The 15,748-nt window shown below is 36.2% G+C and overlaps 1 protein-coding gene across 3 annotated transcripts in view; it reads right to left on the bottom strand.

Moving 5' to 3' along the window:
- The window catches only part of GRM1 (glutamate metabotropic receptor 1), a 276,789-nt gene that overhangs the window by 156,850 nt on the left and 104,191 nt on the right, over positions 1–15,748 (bottom strand). The gene's annotated exons all lie outside the window — the stretch shown is intronic.

Raw genomic sequence — 15,748 nt, 5'->3', positions numbered from 1 at the left:
GTATTCTATGAAAGAACTTAAAAGAATAGTTCAAAAGAAAATAAAAAGAAATTACCTTTGTAGAAAAAGGAACCATAGTTCAATACCCTTCTTTGTCACTTTTAACAAAATCTTAGAATATTATAAATGCTTTTATATTTTAAACTTTTAAACACATTCTGAATTGAACCTCAAGGCATCCCAAAGCTACTTTTCATGTTGCTTAAATTATGTAAGGCGGATAGAGAAAGATAAATACTATTTATATGTGGAATCTAATGAACAAAAACTGACAAATGAAATAGACAGAGGCATGTACACATGGAGTACACTGACCGAGGTCAGAGGGGAGGGGGATAGAGGAGAGTGAATGAAAGAAGGTGAAGGGTTTTACCAAAGAACATACTTGCATGGCCCATGGACAGAGACAACAGTGTGGTGATGGCCAATGGCAAGGGAGAAGGGGTTGGGTGGACATGAATATGTGGGGGAACGGGCATGGAAGGGGAGAATGGAAAACATCTGTAATTGTGTGTACAACAAAGAATAAATGGATACATGATTTTTGTTTTGCTTTCAATTGCCCCATTTATTCTTTGATATTTTTTAACTTATTTTTATCTTTACATTTGAGAGTATTACAGATGTCCCCCCTTTTTTCTCCCATTGCCCCTTCTATCCAGTTCCTGCCCCACTTCCAGCCTTCACCAACCTATTGTCTGTGTCCATGGGCAATGGGTATATGCATATAAATTCTTTGGTTATTCTCTCCCCAATCTCCCCAACCCCCTTCCCTCTGAGATTCATCAGTCTGTTCCATGTTTCCATGCCACTGGTTCAATTTTATTCATCAGTTTATTTTTTTTCATTAGATTACACATGTAAGAGAAATCATGTGATATTTGTCTTTCTCTGACTGGCTTATTTCACTTAGCATAATAATCTTTTTCAAATAGTTTAAATATGGAATCACAATATTTTTAAAGGCATGTTATTTTCATGTGTTAGTTTGTGAATTAAGGAAATATTACATAATACTGTCTAAAGGGGAGAACTGTATGTTAACAGCTAAGAGGCAAGACCCCTATAAGACCGCTCCATCCTCACAAGATATGAGAAGATGTCTTAAAGTGTTACATGAATTTCAAGCTGCAGAACTGATGAAATCAGGGCTGCTGCCTTACACCTGGCTCTGTTTCCTTATACCTTTTCTAGAACCCTGAACACAAAAGGTCCCTATTGAATGTTTTCATGGTGAGCATTCTCAAAGGACACATAAACAAGGATTCTAAATTGCTTTAACACTGACTTTTTAAACTAGCAATTAACTGAGTGTTTCTTGTGTAACTTTTTTTGCATTATTAATTTATTTGGCAAACTCTTTTCATAAGAAACTTGAAATTAATTTTTAATTGCTTCTGCATTAACCACAAAAAAAATGAATGAAATGTATTATAAAGATGAAGTTCTGAACAGGAATACTACACATTGTAATATCAGACCCAGCTGCAAATGTGATGCCCTTGTCTATATTACTTACCCCTTTCTCCTAGCACCGTGGTGGTCAGCAAACTGTGGCTTGCGAGCCACATGTGGCTCTTTGGCCCCTTGAGTGTGGCTCTTCCACAAAACACCATGGCTTGGGAGAGTCTATTTTGAAGAATTGGCATTAGAAGAAGTTTAAGTTTAAAAAATGTGGCTCTCAAAAGAAATTTCAACCGTTGTACTGTTGATATTTGGTTCTGTTGACTAATGAGTTTGCCGACCACTGTCCTAGCACAATATGAAGTTACACAAAACAAAGATGGTATACTGCCTGTCCTGCAAAATTTTTAAATTACAGTTACATGGGATCTTTTTCAAATGAGGATGTGTATATTAAACAAAATTAAAGGGATATATTTCCACATAGAGATATTTCTGGGTTTACAGGTACTTTCTGTGCTGATTCTGAAAGCTCAGGAAATTAGAGTAAGTTGGTAAAAGCTTTCCTCGGTAAAAACCTCTGGGCTAGAGCACTCCTGCCCTTGCCTTATTATAGCATTTTAAATGGAAGCAGCATAGCTATATTTTTTTCGTTCTTCACCTACAATTTCAAGCAGCTCAAAAATAAGGGGTTCGTGAAGTTCCCACTAGCTCACCTTATAAATTAGCACATGTAGAATGCTAGAGAGAAAGCTGGCTGTTATCAGTTTCACAGTATCTAGTTATCGCTTCTTTGAAAGCTGTAGGTGCATGCAATTAACACTCAACAAGAACATTATCTTCAAAAATAACAGATAATTTACATGTGTTGAAGAAAAAAGGAGTTCATCCTGTTAAAAAGTTTGGCATAAATAGTGATTGAAAAGGATACACTTCCTTTAATTGGAAAGACTTTTGCTATCTACACACCTACAGGATAAAAGAATTAACAAAGTTTGGCGGCAATGAATGCTCCAGCATCCAAATTTGGGGGAATTTGTGTGAGAGGTAGAATTTTTCATAATCTTTTCTGATTTCCCTCTTCTTATGAAATTCAAATTTAGGATATCAAAATTTCAAAAGTTCTTAAAAACCTGGTTAAATAAATGTTAACTAAGACTCTTCTATGCACCAGACATATGATTAGATGATCATAGCTGGAAAAATGCTTAGGCGCCATCAAGCCACTGATTCACAAAGTTGACTATAGCATAGAAAGCTAGGCTGTCCCCAAGAGAAATGAGCACTTTCGCCAGCATAAAGCTGTCACTGGGACATGGCTGTCTAGCAGGGACACTCCCAAATGCATTTCTCTGTCTGCTAGCTGGGTTGCAATGTCATAGTAGTTGACAGAGAAGCAGCATGAAAGAAGATAAAATAATCCTACAAAGACATGTAGGGTGGTATCAGCTAGGAATGTCATATAAGTTGAGTGTAGGATTCTGGTTTCTTGAAGAGAGAAGCATTTGTCTCAGAGGTTCTTAAATTCTTCTTGGACAGACCTATATCTGCATCTGGGTGCCAAATGGAGGCTAAGGGATGTTAGTCAATGTGTTGGGAAGTTCAATAGAGAGTTAGGTAGTGGGACAACTGGAAGATAGAATAGTTATAGTAAAAGAGAGAAGCTCTTATTTTGAAAAATTAAAGTTAAAAATTTTTTAAATTAAAAAAAATTGCTCTATTGGTTGACTGAATTAAAAACCTGGTATAGCTGAGAAAGTTAAGAAAATATAATATCAAAATAAAGCTGAGAAAGTTATGTAAATATAATATCAACATTGGATTTTGTATCATTGATTTGAAGGTTCAAAATATAACAGAGATGAAAACTATAATATAGACTCTGAAGGTATAGAGGTAGGCATATACTATGGAAGCTGGCAAATAATGATAAAAAATGTCATTAGTGGATAATGTAGACATTAGAAAACAGGTGGTTCAGTGGACAAAGCATAAAACTGAACAAAGAATATATGAATAGATCAATGCCAAAAAAGGAGAAGCCAAATTGCTAACATCATCATCAAAATATTTTTAAGTCACTGATGATGAGAGCTATGTAAATTAAAATGTTGAGAGAATCACAGAATACCTATTAGAATGATTTAAAAAAGAAAAAAGAAAAAAAAAGAATGGGGACTAAAAATAAGTGTAAAAAAAAGTTATGAGAAGATCAAATTCCTATATTCTGCTGATAGGAAAGTAAACTGGGTCAGCTACCTGAGAAAGCAAATCGGCCAAATTTTGTGAAAATCAAGTAAGTGAATACCTTCTGACTCAGTAATTACATTCCAAGGTATTTTTCTCAGAGAAATACTTTCACAGGTCCAAAAAGGGACAGGAATATTTATTATGGCAGTGCCTTAGAAACTACTTAGGTCTCCACCATTAGGAACCAGGCCTGTGCATGTAACGCTCTCCAACACTAAGGGAAACTGCCTTCACAATGTGGGTTCTATGGGGTAACAGAAATTGCTCTGGACCAGACCAGCATCTGCTGTATGCCTTTCATTATCCCCTTTACAAATAGGAATGTTTGATGAAATTATCCTATGCTACTTTTACCAGGGCACAAAGGGGCTGTGGTGGGAAATTATCTTATATTTTAAATTCACGTCTCCAGATCAAAAGGAGCCATATTCAGACCTGATATGCAGGCTACTGCTTATTATCCAGATATCTTTGTCTGAGACTTATGTATCACTGGATGGGGCTTTTGGGCTGTCTACCTGGGACGAGTTCAGTATATTTTGCACAACACTACTCAGCCATAAGAAAAAATAAAATACTGCCATTTGTGACAACATGAATGCATCTTGAGAATTCATGCTAAGTGAAATAAGTCAGACATAAAAAGTTGGTGCGGTTCAGTTGGTTAGAGTGTCGTCCCAGACACCAAAAGGGAGTGAGTTCATTTCCCGGTCAGGTTGTAGGTTCAAATCTCAGCCGGGGCACATGTGAGAGACAACTAATCAATGTTTCTCTCTCACAATGATGTTTCTCTCTCTCTCTCTCTTTCTCTCTCTCTCTCTCTCTCTCTCTCTCTCCCTCTCTCCTCTATCAAAATCAATTTAAAATTAAACAAAAAGGTCAAGAACCAGATGATTTTACTCACATGTGAAATATAAAACTGAAAGTAACAAATGAACAAACAAGAAAAACAAACAAAAACTCATAAGATACAAACAACAGTATGGTGGTTACCAGTGGAAAGATAGTAAATGGTCAAGGGGGTCAGATACATGTAATAAAAAAAGATCTGACTTTGGGTGATGGGCATACAATGCAACAAACAGATAATGTATCATAGAATTGTACACTTGAAACCTATATTTTAGTAAACAATGACACCCTAATAAATTTAATTTAAAAAGACAAGTAACCATTTATTGAACAAATACTACATGTTCTCATTATTATTTTATTGGAGAACGAATATTTCTGGTTTGCCTTCTTTCAGACACATGATAGGATTTCACTTCCCTTTCATAATACGTTAATCACGTGAAAGTTTCTCAATACAAGTACTCCAATATACTCCTCCCTATTTCCATGCTAAGCAACAACCTTACTGATCATGAAAACTTCATCAGGCTCCACATCTCTGAATGAAAACAACATGAAGCAGAACTCTGAAAACCTGAGATGGCCATAATGAGAGCCCTACCTCTTTGTTGTTTTAAACCACTGTGACAGTAGAGTTGTGTGTTACTACAGCATACCATAGCCCATCTGACTAATAGAAAATACATAGGTATAGGAAATCAACGATTTGCTTACCACAGGCATTTAATAAAGATTTGGTTAATGGAACTGAATTCATGCAGGCATTTGGGGTTTTTAAATAATAAACCTCCACATCAAGAAGAATGCCATTGAATGGATATCAGCATTTAAAGAGGTTCCTCCCCAAATAATTCAAATGTAGTTCATTAAAAAAAGGAAAAGAGATCCCCGCACAAAATGAGAGGATTTCTTAATATTGAAAACAATAGAGCAATAAGCTGTCTCAGAAGGCAGGGAGTTTCCAATCAAGCCGAAAGAGAGTGAGTATGTTTGAGAAGTTGAAAAGAGTTCTGCTTTGGAATGGAGGTTGAATCACATTTCCTCTGATTCAAAGATCAATTGTGTGACTATAATTGTATCCCTCTCTGTTGTTTTTCAAACTAATTTAAAACAAGATAGGTAGAAGCTAAGTGAATAGGCTGAACCCAAGATTTGTGATAATCCTATTAAACTTTTATCATCTGACAAGTGTTATTGTCCGAGGTGACCCATTTTAATATTGAATTCCTGGTTAAATCCAGCCATGTTCCAGGTCTTACATTTTACAGTGCTTCAGGGTTCTCAGTGGGGAGGAGACCTATTTAAACACCCACTCCAGCTGAGATTTACAGACTAGATGGCCTGATTATTGCCATACTTCTGAGGTATATCTTTCCCTTTTCAAATGTATTCCTAGTTTTACAGTAACCACACAAAGAAATTACCAGAATGTAAATATTTATGCCATAAGCAAGAGACATAAGTGAGAGTCATAATTGGAAGTGCCAACCACAGGAGTCAGACTAAGGAAAGAGAAGTATCCAGATTAAACAGGATAACATCACACAGTCACCATAGGTACAAAAATTCTAGGTGAGGATCACAGAATTATTTAAGGAAGATATAAAGAATAATTTAAAGACCATAATACAAGGTATAGAAAAATAACACAGAGATCACCTAATTCTAGCCCTCTTTTTATATATAGAATCTAAAATTAGAGGATGTATTTACAATCCTTTAGCTATATTCCCATTCAGGTCCTAGTAGCTGATTTCAAGACCAGAAACTACTATTTTTACTGTTTTATCAGCTAATATTCATATAGTCTAAGAGCTGAGAAGTAGGAAAGAAAGTGATAGTTGCCTCCTAAAATCCATTCCTTTATTTCCTTTAATATGTATTTTATTGACTTCAGAGAGTAGAGAGAGATAGAAACATCAATGATGAGAGAGAATAACTAATCAGCTGGCTCCTGCACTGGGGATCAAGCCCACAACCCAGGCATCCTGGTCCATAGATTGACGCTCAACCACTGAGCCATGCCATCCAGGCCATTCTCTCCTTCTTGATTAATGAGCTCCTAGGTGAACTCAAGCCCAACCAAAAGAGAGAACAAACTTCTCAATCTCTCATGGAGCTAACTATGGCACTGTGACAAAACTCTTATCAATGAGATATGAGGATAGTAATAGATGTACTTCCATGGACTGCTCTAAAGGGAAAAGGTCCTTACTAGTCTTCTTTCTTCTTTCCCAAACTGGACATAGATGGGATAGTGATCCCTCTTAAACTTTGCAGATGAGCACAATATCTAAGAGAATGACTGAACAGCAACTTGAATTTCTAGAAGACCTCACAGAGTAGAACTGCCCCTATAGCTTTGCAGTGCCTACCTCCAGATTGTTAGTTTCATTTTATTGTAGTAACCAAACTGATACTTTGAATAAGGCAAAAAAAAAACCAAACCCAGTATTTTTCAATTTTTATGAGGAAATATTGATAACCGGTTTGCCTAAGATACTTTAGCCCTGATTTGTGACTTTCTTCAAAGACAGTAATAGAGTGAAATATTTTATTGATTTAACCCCAGCATTTATAACTCATTTTATATTGTCAACTACCATGATTCATTGTGATTCTGGAAAAAAACTTATATGCAAATCTGTGATGCTAAAAATGTGTACTCCAATTAGCATAGCTAAGAAAAAGTTTTTCTGAGAATGGATCCAACATGGATGAGCTAATAGTCAAAAGTTTAAAGCACATTTATGTAGTTTTGCCAAGTATTTTCTTTAAAGAGCAAGAAAAACGGGCAAGTAATCATTACCATCAGAGTTTTGCCTGTTCTTCCAATAGGATATTCAAATGAATGATTTTTTTAACTATATTTTAAATTCAGATAATGTTGTATGTACAGCTGTAACTGACTTAGGGAGAACTGAGGAATGAAATTAGGTAATTTCTTGCAATCAAGACAAATTCAAAAGAGGAAAAGTTTCATCCACTTGCTATTTGGCAATTCTACTAAAGTGAATGCTTAGGAGACATATTTCAGAGAGAAACAATTTCTTAGAGGACAAAATCACTCTAACAATCAACCGTCTGGTCTTTTCTGCTTATTAATAAAATAAATCTGTTTTCAAACCCTAGGTGGTAAAACTTATATGGTTCAACACAAAATAATTTTAAAGTATATCCTGTGAAAATGAGATGTGAGTGAAAAAGTTAAAATTAACAATAACAAAGTAGACTAGTAATTTTTTCATATGTACAATCAGTTTACTTTAAATTAAATGAGAACTTTTTAGCTAAGGTATGGAAATTCTTTATTTATTTATTTATTTATTTATTTATTTATTTATTTATTGCAATTTTATTTTTTTATGTTTTTTATTTTATTTTATTTTATTTATTTATTTATTTATTTATTTATTTATTTATTTTATTGATTTTTTTTTTTGCCCCCCTCCCTCCCTCCCACACATCCCCTCCCTCCCCAGAGTTTTGTGTCCATTGGTTGTACTTATATGCATGTATAAAAGTCCTTCGGTTGATCTATTATCTTCCCCAGATCTTCCTCCCCTCCCCGCTGTAATTTGACAGTCTACTTGTTGATATACTGTCTCTATATCTATCTTTTGGTTCATCAGTTTATAATTTTCTTTATCATCCACAAATGAGTGAGGTCATGTGGTGTTTCTCTTTCATTGATTGGCTTATTTCACTCGGCATGATGTTCTCCAATTCCATCCAGGTTGCTGCAAATGATGAGAATTCCTTCTTTTTATGGCAGCATAGTATTCCATTGATGTTCCATAGTTTTTGGATCCAATCATCTGCTGACGGGCACCTAGGCTGTTTCCAAATTCTGGCTATTGTAGATTGTGCTGCTATGAACATAGGGGTGCATATATCCTTTCTGATTGGTGTTTCTAGTTTCTTGGGATATATTCCTAGAAGTGGGATTACTGGGTCAAATGGGAGTTCCATTTTCAGTTTTTTGAGGAAACTCCACACTGTTCTCCACAGTGGTTGCACCAGTCTGCATTCCCACCAGCAGTGCACGAGGGTTCCTTTTTCTCCGCAACCTCGCCAACACTTGTCGTTTGTTGACTTGTTGATGTTGGCCATTCTGACAGGTGTGAGATGGTACCGCATTGTTGTTTGGATTTGCATCTCTCGGACAATTAGTGACTTTGAGCATTGTTTTCATGTGCCTTTTGGCCTTCCTTCTGTCTTCTTTTGAAAATGTTATATATTTAGGTCCATTGCCCATTTTTTAATTGGATTATTCATCTTCCTTTTATTTAGTTGTATAAGCTGTTTGTAGATGTTGGAGATTAAACCTTTATCAGTGGTATCATTTGCAAATATGTTCTCCCACACAGTGGGCTTTCTTATTGTTTTGTTGATGGTTTCTTTTGCTGTAAAAAAGCTTTTTATTTTGATGTAGTCCCATTTGTTTATTTTCTCTTTAACTTCCATTGCCCTAGGGGTAGTATCAGTGAAGAAGTTCTTTTGGCATACGTCTGAGATTTTGCTGCCTGTGGATGTTTCTAGTATTTTTATGGTTTCCCGTCTGATGTTTAAGTCCTGTATCCATTTTGAGTTTATTTTTGTGAATGGTGTAAGTTGGTGATCTAGTTTCATTCTTTTGCATGTGTCTGTCCAATTTTCCCAACACCATTTATTGAAGAAACTGTCTTGACTCCATTGTATATTCGTGCCTCCTTTGTCACATATTAATTGAGCATAGTGATCTGGGTTGATATCTGGGTTCTTGATTCGATTCCATTGATCTATATGTCTCTTCTTGTGCCAGTACCAGGCTGTTTTGAGAACAGTGGCTTTGTAATATAGTTTGAAGTCTGGTATTGAGATCCCTCCTACTTTACTCTTCTTTCTCAGGATTGCTGTGGCTATTCGGGTTCTTTTATTGTTCCAAATGAACTTTTGGAGAGTTCTTTCTAGGTCGGTGAAATATGTCGTTGGTATTTTAATGGGGAGTGCATTGAACCTATAGATTGCTTTAGGCAGTATGGACATTTTGATGATGTTGATTCTACCAATCCAAGAACATGGTATGTTCTTCCATCTCCTTACATCTTCCTCTATCTCTTTTTTCAGTGTCGTGTAGTTTTCTGCATATAGATCCTTTACTTCCTTAGTTAAATTTATTCCTAGGTATCTTAATTTTTTTGGTGCGATGGTAAATGGAATTGCTTTTTTAGTCTCTGTTTCTGCAGTTTCACTATTGGTGTATAGAAATGCCATGGATTTCTTGGCATTAATTTTGTATCCTTCTACATTGCCAAATTCATTTATTAAGTCAATTAGTTTTTTAATGGAGTCTTTTGGGTTTTTTATGTACAATATCATGTCATCTGCAAGTAAGGATAACTTTACTTCTTCTTTTCCAATTTGGATGCCTTTTATTTCCTCCTCTTGTCTAATTGCAATGGCTAGTACTTCCAGTACTATGTCAAACAGGAGTGGTGAGAATGGGCATCCCTGTCTTATTCCTGTTCTTAGAGGGAATGGTTTTAGTTTTTGCCCATTGAGTATAATGTTGGCTGTGGGTTTATCATATATAGCTTTTATTATGTTGAGGTATGATCCTTGTACTCCCACCTTGTTAAGAGTTTTTATCAGGAAAGGGTGTTGGATTTTATCGAATGCTTTTTCTGCATCAATTGATATGACTATATGATTTTTATCTTTCAATTTGTTTATGTGATGTATCACGTTTATTGATTTGCGGATATTGTACCATCCTTGCATTCCTGGAATAAATCCTACTTGGTCATGGTGCATGATCTTTGTGATGTTCTTCTGGAGTCGATTTGCTAGAATTTTGTTGAGGATTTTGGCATCTATGTTCATGAGGGATATTGGCCTGTAATTCTCTTTCATTGAGTTGTCTTTATCTGGTTTTGGTATTAGGGTGATGCTGGCTTCATAGAAGGAGTTTGGAAGTGTTCCTTCCTCTTGGATTTTTTGGAATAGTCTGAGGAGGATAGGTTTTAGTTCTTCCTTGAATGTTTGGTAAAACTCTCCTGTGAAGCCATCTGGCCCTGGGCTTTTGTTTGCTGGAAGCTTTTTGATGACTGTTTCAATTTCTTCCCAAGTCACTGGTTTATTGAGATTTTTAGATTCTTCCTGATTGAGTTTTGGAGGTTTGTATTTTTCTAGGAATATGTCCATTTCCTCCAGGTTGTTCAGTTTGTTGGAGTAGAGTTGTTCATAGTATTTTGTAACAATCCGTTGTATTTCGGTGGGGTCTGTTGTTATTTCACCTCTTTCATTTCTGATTTTGTTTATTTGGGTCCTCTCTCTTTGTTTCTTGGTTAGCCTGGCTAGAGGTCCATCTATCTTGTTTATCCTTTCAAAGAACCAGCTCTTGGTTTTGTTGATCTTATGTATTGTTTCTTTGGTCTCTATGTCGTTTATCTGTGCTCTGATTTTTGTTATTTCCTTCCTTCTGCTTACACTGGGCTTTTCTTGTTGCTCTTTTTCTAACTCTTTGAGTTGTAGAGTTACATCATTTGTTACCCTTTTTTCTAGTTTTTTGCAATAGGCTTGTAAGGATATGAACTTCCCTCTCAAAACTGCTTTTGCTGTGTCCCATAGATTTTGGATTGGTGTTTTCATTGTCATTTGTTTCCAGGATGTTTTTAATTTCTTCCTTGATTTCTCTGGTAACCCAGTCCTTGTTTAATAGCATGCTGTTTAGTCTCCATGTGTATGATTTCTTTGGATTACTTTTATTGTAGTTAATTTCCAGTTTTATGCCATTATGGTCTGAGAAGATGCTTGATATGATTTCTATCTTCTTGAATTTGAAGAGACTTTGCCTATTCCCAAAATGTGGTCTATCTTTGAGAATGCCCCATGTGCATTTGAGAAGAATGTATATTCTGTGGCTTTGGGGTGGAATGTTCTGAAGATGTGAATTAATTCCATCTGGTCTAGTGAGTCATTTAGGATTGATATTTCTTTGCTGATTTTTTGTTTAGATGATTTGTCGAAGGGTGACAGTGGGGTATTAAAATCTCCTACTATGATTGTATTGCTATTAATCTCTCCCTTAATGTCCTCCAGCAGTTTTTTTGTTTTTGTTTTTTTTTTTTTATGTATTTGGGTGCTCCCATATTGGGTGCATATATATTTACCAGGGTTATTTCTTCTTGTTTGATTGCTCCCTTTAGTATTATGAAGTGGCCTTCATTATCTCTTGTTATGTCCTTCACTCTGAGATCTAATTTGTCAGATATGAGTATTGCTACCCCAGCTTTCTTTTCATTTCCATTTGCCTGGAAAACCTTTTTCCATCCCTTCACCCTCAGTCTGTGTGCATCTCTTTTTCTGAAGTGGGTTTCTTGTAGAGAACAGATGTATGAGTCTTGTTTTCTTAACCAATCTGTTACCCTATGTCTTTTGATTGGAGCATTTAAACCATTTACATTTAATGTTACTAATGATAGGTACTCATTTGACGCCATTTTTATTCCATACCCCTGTGTTCCTTTTTCGCTTCCTATTTCTTTATTTTTACAGTAGACCCTTTAGCATTTCTTGCATTGCTGGTTTGGTGGAGATAAATTCCTTTAGTCTTTTTTTGTCTGTGAAGCTCCTGATTTCCCCTTCAATTTTGATTGATAGTCTTGCTGGGTACAGTATTCTTGGATTCAGACCCTTTCTTTGCATGACTTTGTATATTTCATCCCATTCCCTTCTGGCCTGATAAGTTTCTGTTGAGAAATCAGTTGTTAGTCTGATGAAGGTTCCTTTATATGTAACTTTCTGTCTCTCTCTGGCTGCTTTTAAGATTCTTACTTTGTCATTGGTGTTTGCCAATTTAATTATAATATGTCTTGGCGTCGGTCTTCTGGGATCCATTTTGCTTGGGACTCTGCGAGCATCTTGGATTTGTGTGGGTTTTTTCTTCTCTATCTCAGGAAAGTTTTCTGTCATTATTTCTTGAAATACGTTTTCCATGTCTACCTCGGTTTTCTTTCCTTCCAGAACCCCTATTATTCCAATATTGTTTTGTTTTGCATTGTCCCAAAGCTCCCGTAGGCTCTCCTCCTGCTTTTTAATTTTTTTTTCTAGAAGCTGCTCTAATTGAGTATTTTTTTCCATCTTGTCTTCTAGCTCACTAATGCGATCCTCTGCTTCTTCTAGTCTGCTCTTGATGCTTTCTATTGAGTTCATAGTAGCGATGTCATTTTTCATTTCATCTTGAGTCATCTTCATTTCCTCTTGGTTTTTTTTTTTCATTTCCTCCTAGGTCTTACTCATATTGTCAAATTTGTCTTCCATTCTTTTTAGCCATCTTAAGATCGTTACTCTGAATTCTTGCTCAGATAGGTTGCTTGCCTCTAACTCGTTTACTTCCTTTTCTGGTGATGCCTGCTTTTCTTTCATTTGTGGGCTGTTTCTTTGTCTCCCCATGGTCTCTCTTCAGGATGTCTCTCTCCTGTGTTGATTTATCTCTCAGTTCAGGAGGTCTGAAGTGCAGCTTGGACCTCGGTGGCTAAAGATCAAGGTGACAGCAGGGTTCCCTTATTTCCCGGAGGCTCTGAAGCTAGATACACCAGTATGGTGAGCTGACAGGTGCCATTTTTCTTCAGCTGGTTCACATTGCCTTCTATTCCATGGAAGCTAAAAGATTCTGAATTAACACTTTCTATTGCCCTTTCCATCTGTGTTGCCTGGTAACTATGTTCACACCTTCACTTTGTGGCAAGATGGCAGACTTCTCATTTCTGCTGCCCCAGGCCGTGGTATTTTGTGGAAGAGTCACACTCAAGGGGCCAAAGATCGCGGTTCATTAACACTAGTGGACTCCGGGAATAATTTCTGAATCAGAGTCAGGTATGGAAATTCTTGATAAAGCTCTTCAAAATTTTTTATGACTAAAACATTTACACTTTCTCAATCACTTTCCTTTTTTTAATATATTTTATTGATTTTTTACAGAGAGGAAGGGAGAGAGATAGAGAAACATCGACCAGCTGCCTCCTGCACACCCCCCACCAGGGATGTGCCTGCAACCAATGTACATGCCCTTGACTGGAATCGAACCCGGGACCCTTCAGTCCTCAGACCGAAGCTCTACCACTGAGTGAAACCGGCTTCGGCTCACTTTCCTTTTTAATTATCTCTTTGCTTATTTTATTTTCCTATAAATTATATTACTCTGTTCCAAAAATAATATTTTATTTACTCTTACTAACTATATTTTTTCCTCCCACTTTTATTTTAAAATTTATCAAAAATGACTACAAATTGATAATTATTGTCAATCATCCTGACCCAATATTTATTGGCCTTCTCTTTTCACTGGAGTCAGACATTTGGTCCATAGTACATTTGAAAAGACAAGGAGACAAAACTACTCAACTTATTCATGGTTTGGGAGAAGGGAGAAATTAACTGCTTGAACTAAAATAATATTTTGAGTCAACCTATGAATTTTTAATATTCTGCTGTTATTTCAATTTGTACCAATATTTTCCCCCAGAAGTCAGTCAACAAAAATATATTAAACAGTTATAACATAATAAATGCTGTAGATATACTGGGAATACAATAGTAATCATGACAGAGTGCACTTGTATTCAACAGTGACAAGTTAAGGATGTACATCTCCTCTTTTATCATTTGAAAACTAAGTTATTAGGTCTAGTAATAATTAATGTCATTTTCTAATACTTTTTAAAATCCAATTTATTTAAACAATACAACAAAATTTAATCAACAATATAGTTGCCGTTGTTTTCTACTACTTGTGCCCAATGCTCAGGAAGCATTTTAATCCCTCTGTTGTAAAATTCTTGTGATTTTGATGCAAAAAATTCGGTCAATGCATTTTTGAGGCATTCTTCATTATTAAATTTTTTTCCAAGAAGAAAGTTTTGCAAAGAACGAAACAAATGGTAATCAGAAGGGGCAATATCAGGAGAATATGCAGGTTGAGGGAGAACTTCCCATTCCAACTGGCGCAGTTTTTCAGCAGTGATTCTTGCAGTATGCGGTCGTGCGTTATCGTGGTGAAGAGTTACGCCCTTCCGATTAATCAGCGTGGGTTCTTTTTCTCTTAAAGCTTGGGCTAACCTTTCCAATTGGGCACTATACACTGCACTTGTCATGGTTTGGTTAGATGGTAAAAGTTCATAATGAAGAATTCCTTTAAAATTCCACCAAACACACAACATCACTTTTTTCGCATGCAAGTCGGGTTTTGGCGTGGGCTGCGGAGCCTCATTTTTGTCCAACCATTGAGGCCGCCCTTTCAAATTAACATACAGTACCCATTCTTCATCTCTGGTAACAATTTGCTCTAAAAATGGCAAACGGTTTTGACGAGAGAGGAGCGAACTGCAAATTGTGACTCTTTGACAACGGTTGTTGTCGGTCAACTCATGAGGAACCCATTTTCCAAACTTTTGGACTTTGCCAAGTGCACGCAATTGATTAGAAAATGTTTTTTGTGAACAATTGAAAGTTGTCGCAATCTCTTGTTGGGTAATTTGAGGATTTTGCACCAAAAGAGCTTGAAGAGCTTCTTGATCAAAATTGGACACACGGCCTCGACCACTCTTGTCATCTAACGAAAAATTTCCCTCGCGAAATTTCTCAAACCAACGCTGGCATTTTCTGGCGCTAACTGCATCTTGACCAAGAGCACTACAGATGTTTTTTGCAGCCTCACTTGCTTTTCTTCCTAATTGGAACTCGTAAAGCATGCAGTGCCGAATATGCTCTTCATCCGCCATCTTCTTAGCCCTAGTTTTGCAACAAAAACCAAACCAAACACAAACTTTTTCAAGCAAAACTTGTTAATTGCACTTCACACGTTCTGTAGATATCACGTGTTTGAAGGTTATGTCAATACAAGTCAACACCAAGCAAGATTTTAAATGAATGTTTAAAAACGACATTAATTATTACTAAAACTTGGAGTTTTCTTCTCAATCTTGACCATGTTCATAACTTACAGTGAGGACATAAAACATATTTTGTTTAACTATCATGAAGACTTCATTATTCAGTGCCTACAACACTTCATTTCTCACCATTACTCTTTGGAGAGTTTATGTACTTTTTTTGTTTTTAAGAGGTGGCAAGTTATGTGTGAACATTTCAAGTTCCCTAGCCTCCTTCTAAGATCATTTTGTATTCACTGCAATCTCTTGAAATGCATTTGTTATACACGTGCACTACACATCTATTTGTGTATCTGAGGTGTGTT

Source organism: Pipistrellus kuhlii, unplaced genomic scaffold (genome assembly GCF_014108245.1).
Source record: "Pipistrellus kuhlii isolate mPipKuh1 unplaced genomic scaffold, mPipKuh1.p scaffold_m20_p_5, whole genome shotgun sequence".
Taxonomy (NCBI): domain Eukaryota; kingdom Metazoa; phylum Chordata; class Mammalia; order Chiroptera; family Vespertilionidae; genus Pipistrellus; species Pipistrellus kuhlii.
Note: the sequence above shows the minus strand (reverse complement) of the source record. Positions and strands in the feature narration are given on the sequence as shown.